The sequence below is a fragment of the Zootoca vivipara genome, chromosome 5, assembly GCF_963506605.1.
Source record: "Zootoca vivipara chromosome 5, rZooViv1.1, whole genome shotgun sequence".
Lineage (NCBI taxonomy): Eukaryota > Metazoa > Chordata > Lepidosauria > Squamata > Lacertidae > Zootoca > Zootoca vivipara.
In genome coordinates, this window is record NC_083280.1 from 44,318,995 (window position 1) to 44,340,618 (window position 21,624).

At 47.3% G+C, this 21,624-nt stretch overlaps 1 protein-coding gene across 6 annotated transcripts in view; it reads right to left on the reverse strand.

Annotated features, from left to right (window-relative positions):
* The window catches only part of LZTS2 (leucine zipper tumor suppressor 2), a 66,050-nt gene that overhangs the window by 32,224 nt on the left and 12,202 nt on the right, over positions 1 to 21,624 (reverse strand). The window contains exon 1 of one of the 6 annotated variants that reach the window (XM_060274696.1): positions 18,909 to 21,617. The exons of 4 other annotated variants lie outside the window; for them this stretch is intronic. The gene's annotated coding sequence lies outside the window, so the exon portion shown is untranslated. Of the gene's footprint in view, positions 1 to 3,494; positions 3,574 to 18,908; positions 21,618 to 21,624 lie in introns of those variants that run through there. One more of the 6 variants, XM_035132923.2, reaches the window with a different exon arrangement.

Sequence of the window (21,624 nt, forward strand, 5' to 3'; positions counted from 1 at the left end):
AATGTAGGCTTCTACCCTCCTAACAAGCTAGCCACAAGAAAGAAAGAAAGAAAGAAAGAAAGAAAGAAAGAAAGAAAGAAAGAAAGAAAGAAAGAAAGAAAGAAAGAAAGAAAGAAAGAAAGAAAGAAAGAAAGAAAGAAAACCTTCTACCAAGTGGACTGGAAGCCAGAGGATGAAAGTATTGACTGCTCCTCTGGCCCCCCTCTGCATTTCACTATGCTGAAGGCATAACCCCTTGTTGATGTGGGTCATGCTTCTGGACCATGTTGGAAATCCATGCTTATCCTCCACTGGAAGACAAAAAAAGAAGCCCCCTTCCACCACCATTTCTCCCAAACCACTCTCAGCACTCAGAGGCTTCTTTTCCCACAATTCAGCAGCGGAGGGCAGCACCTATGGCCATCAGGGGTCCCCAGACAAAGGCCCGGGGGCCGGATGCGGCCCAATCACCTTCTAAATCCGGCCCGCGGATGGTCCAGGAATCAGCATGTTTTTACATGAGTAGAATGTGTTCTTTTATTTAAGATGCACCTCTGGGTTATTTGTGGGGCCTGCCTGGTGTTTTTACATGAGTAGAATGTGGTCCTTTTATTTAAAATGCATCTCTGGGTTATTTGTGGGGCATATGAATTCATTCATATATATTTTTTCAAAATATAGTCCGGCCCCCCACAAGGTCTGAGGGACAGTGGACCGGCCCCCTGCTGAAAAAGTTTGCTGACCCCTGCTCTAGATATAGTTGTACTTCAACTCCCATCAGCCATAGCCTGCACTGTCAACAATCGGGGGTGATGAGAGTTGTAACCCAGCAATGACCACAGCCCCCACTCCCAATGATTTGGAATAAAATGTGCCACTTTGTGCATGGCACCTGAATAAGTCTAGCAAAGCCTTCAAGGGAGAGAAGCCTGCTGCCTCCACTTCTTAGCATCGGTCTGAAGCTGTGTGCCTGTATAACAACGCTGCCCAGCGAACAAGACACTGCAGGGAGGGGAGGGGAGGTCGGTCAGGGCTATACCCTCCCTTCCCCCTTCTATTTCACTTCAAAGCAGGGAGCGGAGGCATCTGCTGAAGCTATCAAGCCTGTCCAGCCCAAAGCAGAGGAACAAAGAACATGATCAGAGAGCAAGCAGACTCTTACCCTTCCACAGTCCCCCTCCTCCTCTCAACTCTGCCAGCAGAATGTACCCAAGAAAAAGCTGCTTCCCCCCCCCCACTTTGCATGCACGGATGCACCCATCACCAAAGATTCCCTAAATCTCAGCCCTGGCAGTCTGAGCACTGTAGAGGCTTCCTGGCCCTTCAATGCTTTTCTCTCCTGTCCATCGTTCACCTGTCCTGGAACTGAAAGCTGCAAATGGCAGTGCTTTGCCCAGACTTTTCCAAGCCCTGCAGGACCAAACTGCCAGCAGCAGAGAGTTTTAAAAGTTTCAGGGCTTTCAGGTTCTTGTTTATAGAGAATGGTGATTGCCCCTTACAGGAGAGTCCCTACCGCAAACAGGCTCAAGCTGGATCTGAAAAAACACCATATACAGAGTCAACAATCCAAACACAATGAGTTGTGATGAATGGTTCCAGTTGTCTGTCCTCTTCACAAACACAAAGAGGCCACCTCATTTCTCCAGGAAATGTAATTAACACACACAGTCGCCTCTTGGGAGTCCAGCTCACTCACATGTACCCCCCAATGACAGAAAAAGAGAGAACAGAATAAGATAATTCATAGAATCAAAGAGCTGGAAGTGAGATGGCTTAGAGCAGTGGTGCCCTCCAGATATTGCTGGACTTTGCTGAGCGGGTCAGACCAGGACTGTGGAAACCCAGGTCTCCAACTCCCCATCCAACTACAAAGCTTTAGGGCAATTCTGGACCCGTCTCTCAGCCTAGCCTGCAGGGTTGTTGTGAAGTTAAAAATTGGAGGACATACATATATTCATTCCTGAATTCCTTGAAGGCAAGATATAAATGCACCTTATTATCACATTCTTGTACTAGAGAGGATCTTTTATAGTTAATGCTTCTGATATTAGCCCACAACACCCACTGTTCTTCCACATTCAAACAAAAATCTCCAGGGCTTATCGCAGTCAGCCACCACAGCTAGATGCAGAAAGAGGAGCTGACAGAAACACACCTACAACAGGGAAAGCCAGCATTGTTTGGTCTGCCCAGTGCAACGCACATGCTTCCAGCATAATATGCAACTGTGTGCATATAAACACATTCAAAGAGCCTTTTCAGCTATTGCACATGCTCCTACAGGATGCTTGGGGAGCATGTCCCAGTATCAACACTGGACGGTTTCCTCATTGGCCTCCCCACACCTGTGCTGAAAATAGCAACCTACACTTACCCCCCCCTACAATTTCCTCACACCATGCACACCTGTCTCCAGCATTGAGAGACTAACACTCTGTCCCAGACCCTACATACGACCTCTGAACTCCAGCTCCCATCAGCCCCAGCCACCATGGCCAATGACAGGGAATGATGGGACCTGTGGTCCTACTACATCCGGAGAGCCCCCCTGCTCTGCACAGTATCATCCAAGGGCTTTGCATATACGCTATCCTGGCTGCTGGGGTCACTCTGGGGTTCCCTTGGGGCATCCACAGTCCTCTCCCTGGGGGCAGCTGGAAGACTAGCCCAAATGCTCAGAGCAAGCACCTGCAATGGACTCTCAACAGGCATAAAGCCCAACCCAAACCATACAGGGGAGGGAGGGCTCTGGCACACAGCCTGGCCTCCATCAACCCAGGTTCCTGGCACAGATCCAGAGCACCGGGGATGTGGAGGAGGAGGCCACGGCCAAACTTTCCCCATGAATGAAAGGAGGGAGAGGGAGAAGCCCACTAGGCCAGACCAACAAGCTCATTGGCTGGCAAGAGGCTGCCCCGTGACGAAGAGGGAGAAAGGGGCACCTTCACGCGCGCCACAAGCCCGGCAGCGCAGACTCCCGCTTCTCCGCTGCCCTTTCATGGAGAAAGTAACGCGAAGGAACAACATTACGCGCTCAGAAACCGACTCACCGCCGGGACAAGAGGCAGCGGCGCCACTCCTTTCCCACAGCGGGAGACCCAAGTCGACGGATGGCGAAGGGAGAATGTGATTCCAGCAGGCAGATGGAGAGGGAAGCGGGGGGGGGGGGCATTTATAGCAACATCGCCGGCCTGCTTCCGACTCCACGCAACAACAAAGATCGCCGCGGCGGGACCACGCAGCCAACTCAGCCCCCTTCAGGAAGGGAGATGGACGGGGGAAGCAGAGGAGCGACCCGTCGCTGGAGAAAGGAATCCCGAAAGAGGCTCCCAAGCAAGCCCCCTCGGTCGCCAACTGTAACTCAGCGCCCAAATCGGCTGGTCTTTTTTTTTGGCGGGGGGGGGGGGCAGCTCTCCTCTTCTGATCTTTCTGGGCCCCAAAACGAATTCCGCCCGTCTCCCACCCACCCACCGGAAAGTGGATCGCGACCCCCCGCTGCCCGACTTGCCCCGCACCTGGCCTGGCCGCCTCCATGGTGCCTGTCCGCCGCTGGGCCGCTACGGGGCACAGTTCCCCCGGCCGGCTCGCAGCGCCGCCGCGTCTCGACAAGTTTGAACAGGCTCCTCCCCTCGGCTAACCGGGACTCTCGTGTCTCGGACCCGCCCCCTACCCTACTTCTCCGCCCAGCCCCACTTTCCTCCTCCCTTTCCCCCACCCCCACCGACTCGGCCTGGCCTGAGACACGCGCGCAAAACGACGAGCGGGCGCTCGGAGCGCCTCTCCACCCAGGGGCCCAATTCAGTCGCCTGGTGGTGTACCGCGCGCGACTGACTTTTTTGCATCCGCACATCGCCAACCGTAAGCGATGTAGAGTAGGAGAGCGCGCGCGCACAACTGCAACTGCTGTGTAACTTTAGCGCCTGCTAATGTGCTCGACGCTATACATGACAATGTACCTCCGAGGCTCTAAACACCCTCCATCCGACTGCGAGACTCTTTGCCCACTCACCAAACACTAAGCTGGGCAACGGTGGTTGCATAACCGCCTTTCCCCACTTATCTCTGACTTCCCCTTGTTTATTTTTCAAAGGTGACTGGCTACAAAGGTGAGCAAGACTCCTGCATCTTCAATAGTTCTGTCGCTTGCAAGATTTTTGGTACATGCAGCTTGTCACGCAGGAAAATGGGGTGGAGGGGAGAGACTGCATATATCTGCCAGAAATCCATCTTCTTTTAAAGGTGCAATGAGGCTTGCTCTCCTTTGTAAATTGGTAATTCTCCGAAAGTTGAGAAAGAATCCCTTGGGAAGAGATTGGCTTCACACACACACACACACACACACACACACACACACACACACGATCTCTGTGGAAGTTCCACTATGTGCCTGGAGCTCCTCCCCCTAAAGGGCTGCCCCGTTCATTTCACTGCAGTGGCATTGGAAGTTTCAAAGAATGTACAGTAAAGGCATCTCTCCCAGGAAGGATAACGTAAGCTCATTGGTAGAGCATCAGCCTTGCATGAAGGTCCCAGGTTCAGGTATGGCTGGGAATGCGCCCCCCCCCGCATTTGAAACTCTGGAGAGCTGCTGCCAGTCAATGCAGACCACACTGAACCAGATAGGTCATTGGTCAGACTGTATAAAGCAAGCTTCCTGTGCTCCTGCAAACTAGTGCTCAGAGTAAACACTAAGCTCATGTCATCTTGCCTATGCATCCTTCCCCATCCACAACTGCCACCAGTTTCTTACCCCTAAGCTGCTCCATGCCCACTTCTATCCATCCCTGGGCTCCCCTCTCACGGCTGCAGTAGGTAGGTCTCTCCAAGCTGTGGAGATCTGTCCCTGGGTCTGGGCATGTGTGTACCATTCCTGTCCCCAGCCCATGCCAGCCATTCAGCTGTGCAGGCCAGGAAGTCAGTCACACACACACGCTGCTGCCTGATCTCGTTTTGTACATCTGCCACAGAGGAAGCAGCTCATTGCATTGGCTGCAGCAAGCAAGGACCCAGGAATATGGCCGCATGCAAGACTCTGCCTGCTGCTGTGCTGTCGCTTGCAATTGAGGAGATGGAGCCAAGACAGATGGCAAGCCGAGTACAGGTGCAGGCAGGCCTTTCCCCAGATGGTGATATTCCACCCCCCACCCAAATAGTTGTCCTCATCCTCAAGCCTGGCCGAATCCTTTTGAACACATCTCCCACTATTATTTAAGCACCTCCCCCCGCCAAAGAACCAGTGATCCCCATAAATTGCTCCCTCCTTCAGCCACTAGAGGGCGCCATTGATTTACATAATCTTTCAGGGATATTCCTCTGACGGCTCACTGCCCCCTGCTCCAATAATGTGCTCGTGCAGGATTTTTAACTCGCCTCAAACCTTAGCATTTCAAAACAAATAATAGTTCCTTAAAGTCATTCACTTGGGAACTTCCCAGCTCTAATATTGTACCAGTTTCAACAGATGACAATCCTGGGAGCACAAACCTGCTCCACTTTTGCCTGTCTGGCCCCAGGGCATGTGGGGTGACAGGTCTTCCAATGCTCATTTTAGATATTTTATTTGCCATCATTCATTAAGCATATGGAGGTATATGCAAACTTTTAAATCAGCTTAGGTCTAAATTGGTTTATAAAAACCACTACTTGTTTGTTGTTTACCCTGCCTTGAACCCCCTAAAGGAAAGTTATTCTGCAGGCAGAGGATTGGGGCCCCTCTCTGGACGAAGAAGAACAAAACTCTCCACTGACTATGCTCTCCCCAACTCATCTGCTCCTGATGAGTTAGAATAGTCCAGCTGTATCTGACGTTGCACGAGAGGTTGCTTCTTGCAAAATAATAATAAATTGAATATATGTGTGTAAAATAAATGGCTGGATTTAAAAAAGAAAAGAAAAGAAGCTCTCTATATTGGACAAACAGGCCAAACCCCATGCCAAAGGATAAATGGACATAAATCTGACATCAGGAATCACAAGACAGAGAAACCAGTAGGAAAACACTTCAATCTCCCAGGACATTCTATACAAGATCTCAGAGTAGCTGTTTTATTACAGAAAAATTTCAGAAACAGACTGGAAAGAGAAGTAGCTGAATTGCAACTCATTACCAAGCTTAAAACCATGGAGAGACCTGGTCTGAATAAGGACACTGGATTCTTATCTCATTATACATGACAAAGCTTTCTTTAGCACCTCAGCCCTTGCTTTTTCCTGCAAAACCAATTGCAGTCGTTAACAGTCATCAACAGGTTTACCACTCCTATCAGCCAATCACCCATTCCCACCACCCTTCTGAGTAATACCCCTCCCCACCCTCTCACTATATATAAGGGTCTGGTGACTTCTGTTTCAGTGTATCTGAAGAAGTGTGCATGCACACAAAAGCTCATACCTACCTATGACAAACTTAGTTGGTCTCTAAGGTGCTACTGGAAGGATTTTTTTATTTTGTTTTGGCTGCGTCAGACCAACACGGCTACCTGCCTGTAACTAGTACATAAAGGAGAGAGAAGGCCTTTAAGTTGCCCGTTGATAGTTAGCACTGGGACAGCAGACTGAGCGGGCACATAGACCACCTCATTGCACTTCACAGAATCACAGAATCCAGTCCAATCCCCGACAATGGTCAGGGATTATGTGAGCTGTTGGGTCAACAACATCTGGAGGACCCCAGGCTAGCTTATCCTAGGTGCTGGACTTCAGCAGATTCTGAATTAACAGCAACGGAGGGAATGACAGATAGCGGTGGGAGGAAGGAGTCCTCACATCACAGGGAGAACAAATAAACATGGAGGTACATAGGCAGAGCGGCAGAGCACAGGTGGGAGTTCAGGAAGGTGCCTTATACCAAGCCAGATCATTGGTCCATCTTGCTATTATAAACACTGCCTGGCAGTCTATCCAAAGATCCAGGGATGGAACATTTTTGCATGCAACATGTGCACTCTACCACTGAGCCAAGGCCCTTCTCCTATGCAGTACCACCGGCAATACAGTTCGATACAGTTATCACTGGCCCTGCTGTCACAATGCGATGCTGCATGAAGAACAAGCCAGGTGCTACACAGAGCTCCATATGCTCCACACTGACTGGCAGGTGCTCTCCAAGGTCTTGGGGTCTTTTCTAATCCCGCCTGGAGAGGCCAGAGAGCAAACCTCAAATGCCCTTGCATGCTCTACCTCTGAGCAGCGGCTTTTTCTCGGAAAAGGGGAAAACTCTGATTTAGTGGGGACTCTGGTATGGAATCTCAAGGGTTATGGGGTAGGATCACTGGAAGATCAAGAGCCCTTTGGCCTTTGTTTGCTTCTGAGCCTCTACACTCACTGCCAGCAATGCTCTGGCACCGCGAGGCATTTGCAGTGAGCCCCTGATGTTGCCACCCCCTCATCTGTTCAAGAATGCCAGGCGGCTTCAGGACTGGCTGGCAGAGTAGATATATCTGTGTCCTGCTTGCCGATCAGAGAAGACAGGCCTGCCCACATCTTCCTTGTCACGAGGCTGCTCCAGGCCTTGGTGTTTAGTTGCTCTTTGGATTTCTGCTTCTTCAAACAGAAGTACATCCCTCAACCCCCTGGTGTGACTGTGGCAGCCATATGATTCGCCCAGCAGCTGTTCCTGGAAATTTACTGGAGAATCTTGCTATTTGGTAGATATTGGGGGGGGGAGGACACATGGGAGGGGCTTCTCTTAAAGGCCTATGACACCAATAGTGGAGAAATGTTATTTGGTCAGCAGTGTTGTATTTGGAACAAGGGCAGATTCAAATCCCTACTTGCCCACAGGACCCAACCCATCTCATGCCACTGGTTTTGAGCACTGGTTGATTGTAAAGAACTGAAAATGCCCCAAATATCAGATTGTTAGAACTCTTTAAACCTGGTCTTTTCCATATACCAGCCAAAAAAGTTAGGCAGGGAGAAAAATCAAAGTCTCATTCACTTATGAACTACAGGAAATGTTTCTGATACATTATTTCCCTGTATTGGGAAAATTTTAATTTCTGATGTTTTGCAGTTTTTTTTATATGTGCTGTAAGCTGCTCAGAGTGGCTGGGGAAACCCAGCCAGATGGGCAGGGTAAAAACAATTACAATAATATTTCCATCTTCTTATAACAGCCTAGCAAAGTAGGTAGTTTTTAGCGCATGCCATTAACATTTACACTACATCAGCTCTCCATCTGTACAAAGTTTAAAGTGATTTCAAGGGGACTGTTCTACAACAGGCCAGAAAACAAACACCTTGGAACACCCACTGGTGATTTCTTATTTGTCTGTTGGGAACTATGGCACTAAGATATGGCCCGAGTGTATTCAGAGATATGGCTAGTTTTCTGATGATGTCTCTCTGAAATGTTTCAAGTGCTCCTACTACATTATTACTCCTGAAGGAGAGCTTTTGCTCCCAGGCAGCCCAATCCTGTGTAAGTGTCCTCAGAAGTAAGCCCCACTTGGTTCAGTGGGGCTTACTGCCTAGTTAGTATGCTTAGGATGCAGTCAGTCATAAGAGTTACACAACTCAAAGGAAAGTACTCAGCGAGCAATAGACTGCCCTTGATCTACCACTAGAGGGCAGAATGTTAGTTAAGCTGAAGTTCCCAGACTGCTACACATTTTTGCCTGTTTCTGACAGATGTTAACAATCTGTAGTCCTGCTTTCAGAGGTCTGCCCTGTATGAGTTTTCTTCCTGTCTTCACCAACCTAGTGCCTTTCAGAAGCTTTGGGCTACAGCTCTCATCAATCCCAGCCAGCAAGTCTTTGTAATGTAATCCAGGATGTCCTCCCTCCCTCCCTCCCAAATCCTCGCCTCCTTCACCCTAAGAGAATTCACCAGGCTGGGCAAACACCAGATGGGGAGAGCACTCCACCCATAGCACATCACACTCTCCAGCCCAAAGCCTCACATGACAGGATGGAATCCATCATGTGCCGCCAGTCATGTGCTTACAGAGCACATTAAAGCCTAGTAAATGTTTAAACCCCTTCAAAATCTGGCCTAGGCAACCTATCCAGCTGCGCAGGTTTGGCTGGTGAAACGATGACCAACTTTAGCAGCTCACTGGGGGGAGTGGGGCAGAATCATAGCTGGAAGGAGACGAACAACATACCTCTCAAATATTTCTGCTGTGCCACCCAAGCAGAACAGTGTCACAAGAAAAATGTTAGAGCAATCACATTGGGTGAAGACCTCAAGGTGGGTGAGTCAACATTCAGAACTAGCTTTCAAATTCCATACCTTACTGCCAATAGTTTGAACGGAGATGAAATAAATCTTCCAGCTTGGAAAAGGATTAAGGTTGACAAGCATTACCAAGGGCTCATCCAGACTTCCGCTTGCCTCATTGCTCCCCCACCCACCCACCCCCAGGAGAAAACCCCAATCTTTACCGCTGAATTGGAGCAAACGTCAATCAGGTTTTCTGTAGATTGATGTTTGTGCCAATTCAGCACTAAAGAGCACTTTAAAGCCAATTCAGCAGGGGAAATGAAAAACTGCTCAGACCCATGATTTCTAGGCATGGGACAAGCGGAAATGTGTCCCAAGAGAAAGCTGGTATTTTGATAACTAAATTACTGAAAAGTGGACTACATTTATAACCAGCTGTTTCATACCAAGAGTTGCTCAGGTGTTCAAAGAAATGAAAGTGCAGTTTTGAAATCAGTGGTTAAAATCAGTACAGTTTCAAAACTTTCTAAACAAAAGTATTCTATTTACTTACTTACTTACTTACTTACTTACTTACTTACTTACTTATCAATCTAAGTAAAGGGGCGCCTGACCATCAGGTCCAGTCATGTCCGACTCTGGGGTTGCGGCGCTCATCTCGCTCTATAGGCCGAGGGAGCCAGCGTTTGTCCGCAGACAGCTTCCGGGTCATGTGGCCAGCATGACAAAGCTGCTTCTGGCAAACCAGAGCAGTGCACAGAAACGCCGTTTACCTTCCCGCCAGAGCGGTCCCTATTTATCTACTTGCACTTTGATGTGCTTTCGAACTGCTAGGTGGGCAGGAGCTGGGACTGAGCAACGGGAGCTCACCCCGTCACAGGGATTCGAACCGCCGACCTTCTAATCAGCAAGCCCTAGACTCTGTGGTTTAACCCACAGCGCCACCTGGGTCCCCTACTTATCTATCTATCTATCTGTCTATCAGTATTTATATACTGCTTCATCATCAAAACATTTAGATAGTTCACACAGAATATAAACTAGTGTTTCTCAAACTTTGGCCCCCAGGTATTGCTGGACTACAACTCCCATCATTCCTAACTAGCAAGACCAGTGGTCAGGGATTATGGGAGATGTAGTTCAAAAATATCTGGGGAACCAAGGCTTAGAAAGGCTGCTTTAGAATTACAGAAATGCAGAGCTGGAAGGTACCCTGAGCATCCTCTAGTCCAACCCCCTGCAATGCAGGAATATGCAGCTGTCTCATATGAGGATCGAACCTGCAACGTTGGCATTAACAGCACCGTGCTCTAGCCAACTGAGCTATCCAGGCATATTTAGGAAGAGCCATTTATAAATAGTTACAGTCCTTGCACAGTCGCAAAGGGAAGTGGCCAACCACCGGGGGCGGGGGCAGGCAGGCAATTTCACCCAGGCTTTAAAAGATGACATCCTTTGTTAAGAGAAGCTCTGCAAACTTTGGAGCTGAAGCTACAGCCCCTTCATTAAACAAATCTGGGCAAAGCAAACGAACAAAGCCAAGGCTGTTTTCCCAGTTGGAAAACACGGGGGAGGCTTGGAATTAAGGCACGGAGCCTCTGCAGAGACTTGCTTCAGAGCCCATGGGAGGCGAGAGGAGGCTTTGGGGCCAAGAATCTACCATGCACAAGGTGGATTCCCAGGCTGCCTCTCCCTGAGACCCGGGCTGTTCTTCTTCACCCTTCCTTCTTTCCAAATTCCTTCCACTACACAATACAGAGAAGGACAAGGAAAGAAAAAGGGTTACGTGACAGTCCTTCAAGCTGCCATCTGTGGCATGAGGTGGGCTAGTCTTTCTGCCGTGGCACCGCCACTTGCTCGGCAGGACCAGAAGGGGACAAGGCAGTGTGGTTGCAGGGGCTTCCACTGCATAGGACTCACGTTGCATTTTCCAGAACAGAAGGGAACTTAACAGGCCAGGAAGAAGGCCTGCAGGGCAGTGTGGAGTAGTGGTTAGTGTGCTGGAATGGCAGGCCAGTTACTGCAGAACAGGGGTTCTTGAAAGCTTAATTTGGGTGAGGAAAAAGAAGCCTTTTGTTGTCTATTAGAAAGAACATAGGAAGCTGATTTATACTGAGTGAGACCGTTGGTCTCTGTAGCTCAATATTGTCTACTCTGACTGGCAGCAGCTTTCTGGGGTTTCAAGAGGGATGCTCTTAGCCCTATCTGGAGGCACCAGGGATTGAACCTGATGCCTTCTACCTGCCAGGCAGATGGTCTCCCACAGAGCTACAACCTCCCCCCCCCAAATATCACTGCAAAAAGCCAAGTCAGCCTGGCTGAAGAAAAGCGCACAGGGATACTGGAAGCTGCCTTATACTGAGTCAAGCCATGGGTAAGTTTAACTCAGTATTGTCCACATCAGGCATCCCCAAACTTTGGCCCTCCAGATGTTTTGGACTACAATTCCCATCATCCCTGACCACTGGTCCTCTTAGCTAGGGATCGTGGGAGTTGTAGGCCAAAACATCTGGAGGGCCGCAGTTTGGGGATGCCTGGTCTACATTGATGGGCAGCATTTCACATCTGGAGATGTCGGGGATTGAACCTGGGACCTTCTGCATCCAAAGCAGGTCAACTGCCACCAAGATATGGGCCTTGCCCCCATAGGAAATAGGGGCCAGAAACCCTTGCCAGTCTATTGCAAACCACCCAGAGATTCCAATCTACCTTCAGCCCACCCCGAGAGCACAGAATCCTACCAGTGTACTGTGTCACACAGAGAAGTGTGCACGCGATCATAGACCTCTGCTTCAACATCAAGAAGTCCTCCATGGCGCTTGAGTCCCCACCATCACTGGGGGGGGGGGCAGGTATCACCTGCAAGCAAAACTGGCAAAGCACCCTGAGCACCAACCACAGACCATATCTTTAAGACAATGCTCAATGGGCCTCCCCTTCACATTTGGCTTGTTCTGTAGAGGCCTCTGCCTGCAACAGAAAGGCACCCATCTCTCTACTTCATCCATCTAAAACCCACCAAGGTTAACTGTGAATGATGAGTGACGCAGGTAGAGAGCAGCACCAAGACCTGCCCCCCCCCCAGGCAGATCTGGAGCAGAGAAAGGGTCCACTATAAGACTCTCTGCCTCCAAGAAAGCGCATTCCTTTGCTTCATGTTGTCAGCTGGGGATTTTCTTAAAGAAAACAGAGACGACGAAGCAAGTCCTCTTTGGCAGGCATCACATCACCAGATGGGGCGGGAGGAGGTGGAACGTTTTTTATTTATTTATTGCACAAATCCGGATCCAAGTTGTTGCAACTTTTGCCAGGCAGACAGAAAGGTTTAGAGTCCTAGACCGCAACATCTCTCAACTTAGCAAGCCCTAAACATCCAACATCAAAGGCTGCTCCTTAGGCCTACTGACACCCAGTGTAACTCTTCTGTTTCTCTCAGAGGGGAAATTCCCCCCAAAGGGTGAGTCAGTTTGCTCTCGTGTATGAACCTAACCCATTGCACTGGGTTGAGATGCAGGAAATGAAGGCACCCATTGAAAGCTCTGTCACAGACTTCCTGTAGAGCCATTGGCAAGTCTCTCTCTCTCTCTCGCTCTCTCGCTCACTCTCTCTCTCGGGGCCTTTTGGACATGATGATTAGAAATATACGTGTTGAGCAGATGGAAAGCAAGCACACACAGTGCTAACTCCAGAAAAGCAACAACCCAGATTCTAAAAACTTGTTTCTACCAGCCTAGAAACTTCACAGCAACCTTTACCAACCAGCTTCAGAATACCACCTTTCTCTTTCTCTGGCCCAATTCAACATGTACAAACTGTTCCTTTCAGACTCGGCCAGCATCCTCCAGGGAGGTGTGGCTTGAGATACTTCCTAAATGTGTCCCTGTTAAATGAGGAAAAGAGTTAATGAATCTGATGAAGTGTCATTTAGTCCACAAAAGCGCATCATAAATCTGTTGGTCTTTTAAAGCTTAACAGCTCTCTCATTTTTTTTTAATTTTTTTTTTTTGATGCCACAAACTAACACGGCTACAAATTGAAGTTTCGAGACGGGTTACTTATTCACTGGCCAGGCATTGTTGGGACTCCTCTGACCAGTCACAACAACCCTCTGGGAAACAGTGTCCAAGGCTTGTGGCTCCCAGCCAGGAGCTCTTGAAAATGCTCTTGCAAGTCACTGGATGTGACACAGTTGGGAGGTCGTCTCTCTTCTCCAGGTACGGCTGGAGGCTGTTGGAGCTGAGGAGGCTGTGCATGGTGAGAAAATGCACGGTTTGCACCTTGTAGTGCTGCAGACTGAGCCCTGTGTCTGCCCCATAGTCCCTTGCAATGCATACGGAGGAGGAGGCTAAATTTGTAAAGGGCAACCAACCGTTAATAATTGCAACTCACAACAGAACACCCTCCCTCTATCACAGAGCATTTAAAGAATGCTGCCGAGGAGATGCCAATCCACATCGGCAGTGACAAAGACAACATTTCTGGTCAATTGATCAGAAATAATAATAATAGAAAAAGCACAATGTAAATTAAGTTTGTGAGCTGGGCAGTGGAGGAATCCTTGGCCACACACTAAACATGCACCAACTGTACAGTGGGGATAAACGTGGTTAAAAGCGTCAAGATATAAGTAATCCTTCTTGAGATCTTAAGAATGCGCACCAAAAATGGACAAGAGCAGGGGTTGGGGACCTGGTGCCCCCTCCAGATATTGTTGGACTACAGCCCCCATAATCCCTGGTCATTAGCCATGCGGGTTGAGGCTGATGGGAGGCCACCAACAGGTAGAGGGACATACCTGGGCTAGAGCAGAGAGAGCTAAGGGGTGTTAATGACCAAGAGAACCAAAATGAGGGAATTTAGCCCAGAATAAGAGAACACTGTGGCTGCAATCTTACACACATTTTTCTGGGAGTAGGCCCTACTGAAAACAGTGAGATTTAGGGCTCATCCACCCTTCTGCTTGTCCTGTGTTTGATTTCTAGGCAAAGGTATGCTAGGGTTTGTTTGTTTTTTGAAATTTGCTCCAATTAAGCAGTGAACAGTGAGTTTTCCTTTGGAAAGAGGTGAGGCAAAAGAACAACCTCTCAGAGCCATGTCTAGAAATCACAGGACAAACGGAAGCATGAACAAGCCCTTACTTCTAGGGTTGAGGAGTGTTTTGCGACAACATCTTCCATAACAATCTAAAGAGTGGATGTGGTCAATTCCTAGCTTTGCTTTAATAGTCAAGTATCTTATGGCCACAGGAAAGTCGGGACAGTATCAGTCATCCCAGTCGCCCAATCAAATCCCCCAGACTGCCATGGGATTTGCGAGCGACCACGTCTGCCCCATGATTATCTGCCCTGCTTTTGAGCAACCACAATCAGCTCAAATGACCAATGACTGGTGGTCATTTCTAAAGAGGCGTGCTGGGCCTTAGGCCCATGGAAGCCACATCCTCTTGAAAACCTTCTTCATAATCCCACACGTGGGGTGCTGAGTTATGGCTACTTACAAGAGTAAGGAAAATGCACTTTCCACATCCTCAGAGGCACCAGCTTAATTACAACTTTGCGGCTTCCCAGGCTGAGTCCTGGCACTGCAGTTCCTCAGGCTGAACTCTAATGCGCCTTGCCATTCTTGAGGCCAGAATGCTTCTTGTAACATCTGATCCGAACCAAAAGTCTTGCCATTTGAACCCATTGCTTCTTGTGCCCCCCAGCCAGAAAACTAAAGGAAAACTGCTTGCTGTCTGCTTTGTTGTGATAATTACAATATTCCAAGATTGCTAGCAAGCCATCTTGGCTGCATGAGGGGTGCTTGGGTGGATCAGCCTATTCCCATTCCATGTCAATGGCTAAGGATGGAAAGATCTGTCACTTTCTGTGCTCTCGGTTTCTTGTTTTTCTAATCTTAATTACAGTTTTCCATATTTTGCATCAATCTGAGATTTTTTAAAATAAAAAAACTCATGAAAATTCATCAGCACATTAGCGCAAATTTCTCCAATAAACACATTTTTAATATGCCATTTTAACATTGGTGTATTCATTATTCTAAATAGCCAATCATTATCATTAATTCCTCCACTTTGGATACTTTAAATACATGCAAGTATAGATGGTGTTTGTTTGTTTTTTCATTCATTTGTTTGTTCTCCCATTCATTCATTCATTCATTCATTCATTCCAGCCTTTCATGCCTGACAAAACACATCTGGGGCTACTGTGAATAACAATGTCACCTACTGAAAAGATATTAGTCCGCAGAATAATGTACTGTAGACCAAAGAAAGCAGTCCCATGATTTTCATACCATCTAGTGGGGAGAAAGGAATGTCTCTAGGAAATAAGGCCTACCCATTGAGCTCTAGTAGAAACCCAGCCAGATGGGTGGGGTATACCGTAAATATTATTATTATTATTATTATTATTATTATTATTATTATTCACTTCGGTGATGAACCTGTGTCTGGACTGGACCATTGTAGACTGGGTGGGGAAAGGCTTACTTTAATGTTTCTTCTACACACATACACCTTTACCTAGAAAATAGGATGTCACAGAAAACGTTCTAATCTAGCTTTCCCGCTGACATTATGGTTTTTATGTGAAGGGATTTTTTTTAAAAAAATGCAGGACCTTTCAATCTCCCATACTAACCAGCTGGGGTTTTAAGACCTTCAGGACAGGCCCTCTGGTCTGTTCCAGGAACTTGGGAAAGGGTAGTCTTTGCATTTTATTACTGTTCTATTTTTTAATTATTTTTGGGTACCTTAAACACCATTTGGTGGGAAGGCAGGATTGAATTTTCCAAGCAAACAAATTAATCAATTTGCCTACCTTGCCCACCCCCCAATCCTTGGCCACCTGAAGTGGTACAGCCCAGACATTGGTTTACCATCTCCAAGACCCCCTACCTTGAGAAAAGTCAAAGCATTCTAACAATGGAGACTGTTCATTTTGCTGGTGACTATACAATATACAAAGGGATTTGACTAGAGATGAAAGGAGAAGGAACTCATCCCAAGGTATGCTTAAAAGTGTTGTCTACCTTCCTGCTTGACTCGATATCAGGTGGAAACAGTGAGCAAAAAAATAACCAGACATAATCTGCCTCTCTCCAACCCACAAGTGGGAGAGGCTATGATGCAAACCTGTCAAACTTGGTCTAAAATCAAAACAGCCAGCTAATTCACAGGGCCCAAAACCTGCCTGAAAACCTGGGTTTCAGGGATGCACAACAAAGCAGTTGTGAAAGAGAGGTCTGTGCCAGGGGGCACATTAAAACGTCAAAGCACATTGAGCTCCTTGGAGGAAAAGGTGGGATATAAACAAATGGCATGACTGCTTCAACATATGCCCAGAAACACTCATGGAGAGGACTATCCTCTCCATGGAAAACCAGGCTAGTAAAGATACTCACAACGAAGCAAAATTGAATCCTATTGAATCCTAGCTCCTTGGTATGCTAACCATTAACTTGCCACTTGGATAGAACTATGCAGTTCTCTGCATAAGGTTTCTAGTTCTGTTTGAGGATTTAAAAAGTTAAGAGACATCAAAACCATGTTTGTTCTTGCAGCACGTGGGCCCTGTCCATGCTCAGAAACAGATCTATTTGTTCTCCACTAAACTTCCCTGAAGTACACCATCTCCTCCAAATGACAATTCCAAAGATCACCGCCCCACACTGTGACACACGCCTACAGTCACCTTGCTGATCTTAAAGAATCAAAATGCTGGAGGAAAGGGACTTAAAGGTCATTTCATCCAAATCCTTTTCCCTTCCATTCACTAGAAGGTCTTACACAGACCATACAGTGGTAGCTTGGTTTACAACCATAATCCGTTCCGGAGGTCCGTTTATAAACCAAAACAGGTTGTAACCTAAGGCGGCTTTCGCCGATGGGGCCTCAAAAAAAAAATGTTCTTAATCCAAAAAAATTGGGTTGTAATCCAAAAAAAGGTTGCAAACCGGGACACACACTTCCAGGTTTGACGTGTTTGTAATCCAAAATGTATGCAAACCAAGGTTCCACTGTAGTAATAAATTCAGATAACGCAGAAAAAGAATACACTACACAGAAGTAGTGAAAAATAACAATGCCACCTAATCAGTTTCCCACAGGAACCTTCACAGCAACAGGGTAAAAACAATAACAGTACACAAAACAGACAAAAGCCTTCTGGAAAGCCAGATCTTGGGGGATCCCAAAATGAACGCAGTGTAGGGGGCTTGACAAACCTCTATGGAGAAAGCAGTCTACTATCACGAGAGGATCCTGCTCCTAGTGGATGTCCACCATACCTAACCACTGTAGTCCAGGCATCGGTCACCTCAAGGCTGCATTACTGAAATCTGCTCAATGTGGGGCTGCCCTTTGGCTGGTTCTGGAAGCTCCAGCTGGTGCAGAATGCAGAATGTAGTGGTCAGACTGCTTATGAGGACACCTGACATGGATGTGACATCATTTTTAGAAAAACTGAACTGGCTGCTCATCTACTGCCAAGCTAGGTTCAAGGTCCTTGTATTAATTTATAAAGCCCTGAACATCTTAGGTCCAGGGTGCCTTAGGGGACCACCTGAACCCTTATATCCCAGCTTGATCAATGAGATCATCTACAGGAATGTCATTGGTCATCCCCCAAGTTGGCAAAGCCCATTTCTCAACAATAAGAAACAGCTTTTAGTGTCATTGGTTCAGTCCTGTGGAACAGACGTCCAAGCAGGCGCCTTATGTTCCAACCTTCAAATGCCTGTTGAAAACCTTCCTATGCCTCCATGCTTATTCTTAGATAATACTCTTAGTGAGAAAATATCCTTCTGTAACAGTTATTCTCTGGGGGTTTTTAATATATACATTTATGGTTTTTACTGCATGGTTTTATATTTGACCGTTGTAAACCACTTGGGTTTTTAATGAATAGAATGTTTTTTTAAATAAATAAATAAGCCATGTCGGTGTGAAGTGTGGCTGGTTTTCAGCCCAGAGGCAAATTCTGTTTCTCATTCAAATGCATGCAAGGCGGAAGGAGTTGCCTCTGGACTCAAAACCAGCCCCACTTTGCACCGACACAGCATAAAGTACAGCACACACATCTCACCTGAAAGGTTCCATATGCAACCTTTTCTCTTCCCTACATTTACCATCCCACTAGTCGGGTAACATAGAACTGGAAGGGCTCAAGCAGAGTTCTCACCTGGGGGTAGACAATGTTTGGCACCAGCCCTACCACAGTTATAATGGGAGGGGGGGAGTGAGTTACGAGAACACTTCCCTTCTTGCATTGAAGTGCGTAACTCTTTTACACTTGAGCAACGGACCATGTTCCTATCAAACCTGCAGCCTTTAAAAAATAGCACACTTTGCTGCAGCACAAACTATTTGAAACAAAAGGGTAGGAAATTTCAATGGCAAGTGCTTTCGTTTTGCAGCAGCGCCTATGACATGGAAACTAAAATGAAAGTGAGGGGGGCTGCCTGGGTTTGTTGCCCTTGCATTAACAAAGACTTCCTCCAGAGGATCAGGACATGTCCTGCCTGACCTGGTAACGGAGGAACAATAGCTGGCTCAGTGGGATTTGCCCACTAGTGTCACAGCAACAGTGGCTTCGACTGGGGTGCTTATGAGGCTAGCATGCCACCCATGCTCAAAATGCAAGGTAAATTCTCATCAGCACCAACTACAACTGGCACAGTGCTAAACTTTGTTCCTATCCAAGCTCTTATGCAACCAACCAACCAACCATCCATGGCAGGCTGATCGTTGAGTACTCACAGAAGGAGAAGAAGGAGCAAAAAGAAAGTTGTGCTCTTGCCAGTGCAAACCAGGAGCTGTGGTGCCCACCACTCGATTCCCCTGGCACTTAAGGCATCATCCTAGGGAAGCGCATCCTGCCAAGTGTGTTTAGGCAAAGGAGATTCTCAGCTTTTTAAAGAACCAGTTATCTGTGCTCAGGCAGAGCCTTTCGGTTCCTTATCTGCCCCACACACCCCACATGCAAAAAGGAGGCTTAAGGGAAGACCACAGCTGCAGGCCACAGACTATGCAAAGCTGCCTCATCGATGAACCCTTAGCTGATGAGAGAGCAGGAAAGCAGTTAAGCCTGTTCCTGCCCAGGAGGATGAGAGAGCAGGGCCATGTCTGGCTCCATCTGGAGTTTTGCGCAGACCACGTGCATGTTTCAGCTTGCACTAAAATAGCTGCCAGACTTGGAGGAAAACAAACTTCACTTAAAGGGGAAAGTAGCAGCATTTTCCACAAACAAATGAAGATGCACATCACAGAGATACTTTTGCTTAACAGACCCCAAAGGACATCAAGCAGATAACCGGTGGGGGTAGGCATTCTATTTCTGGACAGATGTAAGGCAAAAAAAAAAAACACTGTTCACTGCTGAGGAAGGAGGGAGGAGATAATGGGCCCTCCCTTCACAAAGCGAGCAGAGTGCCAACAGCGATGTCTTGCATCTTTCTTAAATGCTATTGTTTCATTTCACAGCCGACCAGTTTATCTCAGAAGACGCTCTCCCCCAGGTACCCGAATCTCAACCCTCCACATTTATTTTTATTTCACCAAATTTATGCAGCACTTGATTGTAATAAAAACAGTTTGCAAATATGAAAACTGTCAATAAAAACAGCTAGAAACAAATAATCCAAAACATTCAAGGAATTATTAAAAAGCAACAGTAGCTAAAAAGAAATAAAACGTATGTAACTTCTACATGTCTGGATAGGTTTGCCTAAACAACAATGAACTGGATAGGTTTGCCTAAACAACAATGAACAATCACCCATTTCCACCACCCTTCTGAGTGATACCCCCACACACACACACACCCTTTCCCTACATAAGCGCCTGGGGACTTCTGCTTCAGTGTATCTGAAGAAGTGTGCATGCACACGAAAGCTCATACCAAAATAAAAACTTAGTTGGTCTTTAAGGTGCTGCTGGAAGGAATTTTTTTATTTTGTTTCGACTACGTCAGACCAACACAGCCACCTACCTGTAAATGAACTATGCAAGTATAGAAGATTGTAGCCTGTGAACTCTTACTCAGAGCAGACCCACTAAAATGAATAAACCTGTATTAGTCCTGTCTGTTAACTTCATGGGTATCCCCTGAGTAGGACTATCACGGACTATCACCCAGTGTAGTCAGATGCTAATGGTGTTTGCTATGGGAACCCAAAAGTTCTGGGTTTTGTTCCTGTTAATCTCCTATTGTGAAGTCCTATCCCGCCCCCGTTGCTGTACTATTTCTTTGTATTCTCCATTGGGAGGAAGGGAGACGTCACCATCCTCCCTCCACAGATGAAGGTCAACATCCTGAGAAACAAACTAACTTACTGGTTATCACCCAAACATCTGTCAGAAAGGAGAAGCGCCTCCCAAGGCCAGGGGCTGGTTTGAGTGTTTAAAATTCCTCCATGAAAAACCTCAGATTTTGTGGGCAGAAAACAGACATCCATCAGCTGAAACATATTACAGAATTTGCACTAGGCAATTCTTCAATGCGTCTGCATGTGCAGATGCATAGATTTGCAGCGCATGATTGCACAAGGGGCAAGATGTCAGGTGGGACTCCTAGATGATACTGTGGCTGCGCACAAACCATACATTTAAAGCACATTCTCCACCCACTCAAAAACAAAAGAATCCTGGAAACTGTACTTTACCCCCCTACAGAACTACAATTCCCAGCACCCTTAACAAACTACTGTTCCCAGGACTCTCTGGGTTGGGTGGGAATATACAATGTGTACCCAGTCTGTGCTACAAAGCATTCTGAGTGGGCAGGACTAGGCTGAAGCCATCTAGAAACAGACTGCACAGGAGCTCAGCTGTCAGGGAACCATTCTGAAAGATTTTCATGGTATTTCAGGGGAGGACAAGTAGCTGATCTGTGGATGTCAAAATATCCTTTTACTGGTCAGCAAAGCACTCCACAGTTTTCACTTCTGGGGCAACAGGATAGGCCAGGTCCTACAGACCCAGTGCTTATGGATGGCTATCAAAGCCCCATTACTTTCAGCAGGTTCATCAAGCTTTCTCTGGGTTGCAGCCCTTGTTCGTTCACTGCCCAGTCTGCTCATTTGGATGAATGATCCCTTCACAATTTTGCCTTTGCAGAAACCAAGCTTTTGCTTGCTTCCGCACCTGTCCCTGCTGCCCCCTGAGTCTTGCACTCCTTATCTCTGATCGCATGCTTGAACTCTGTGCCCCAGCTCCAGTCTGCCCCCTGTGCTCACTGCCCATGTTGATGGATGTCCTTGTTGCAGACACCAGAGACTGAATGCTCCTCTACACCCAGACAGGCCTCCCAACCTAGCAAGTCAGGATGAGATCCTCTCTGCCGTGGGGTGGGGTGGGGGCAAACTCAACCATTGATGATTGCACAGCATCAGTGCCATTTAGGGTGAGGCAGAGGGGAGTCTGGCTGCAGCTTCCAACCCTTGCAATTTTCAAGTGTAGCAGAGAAAATTGCTAA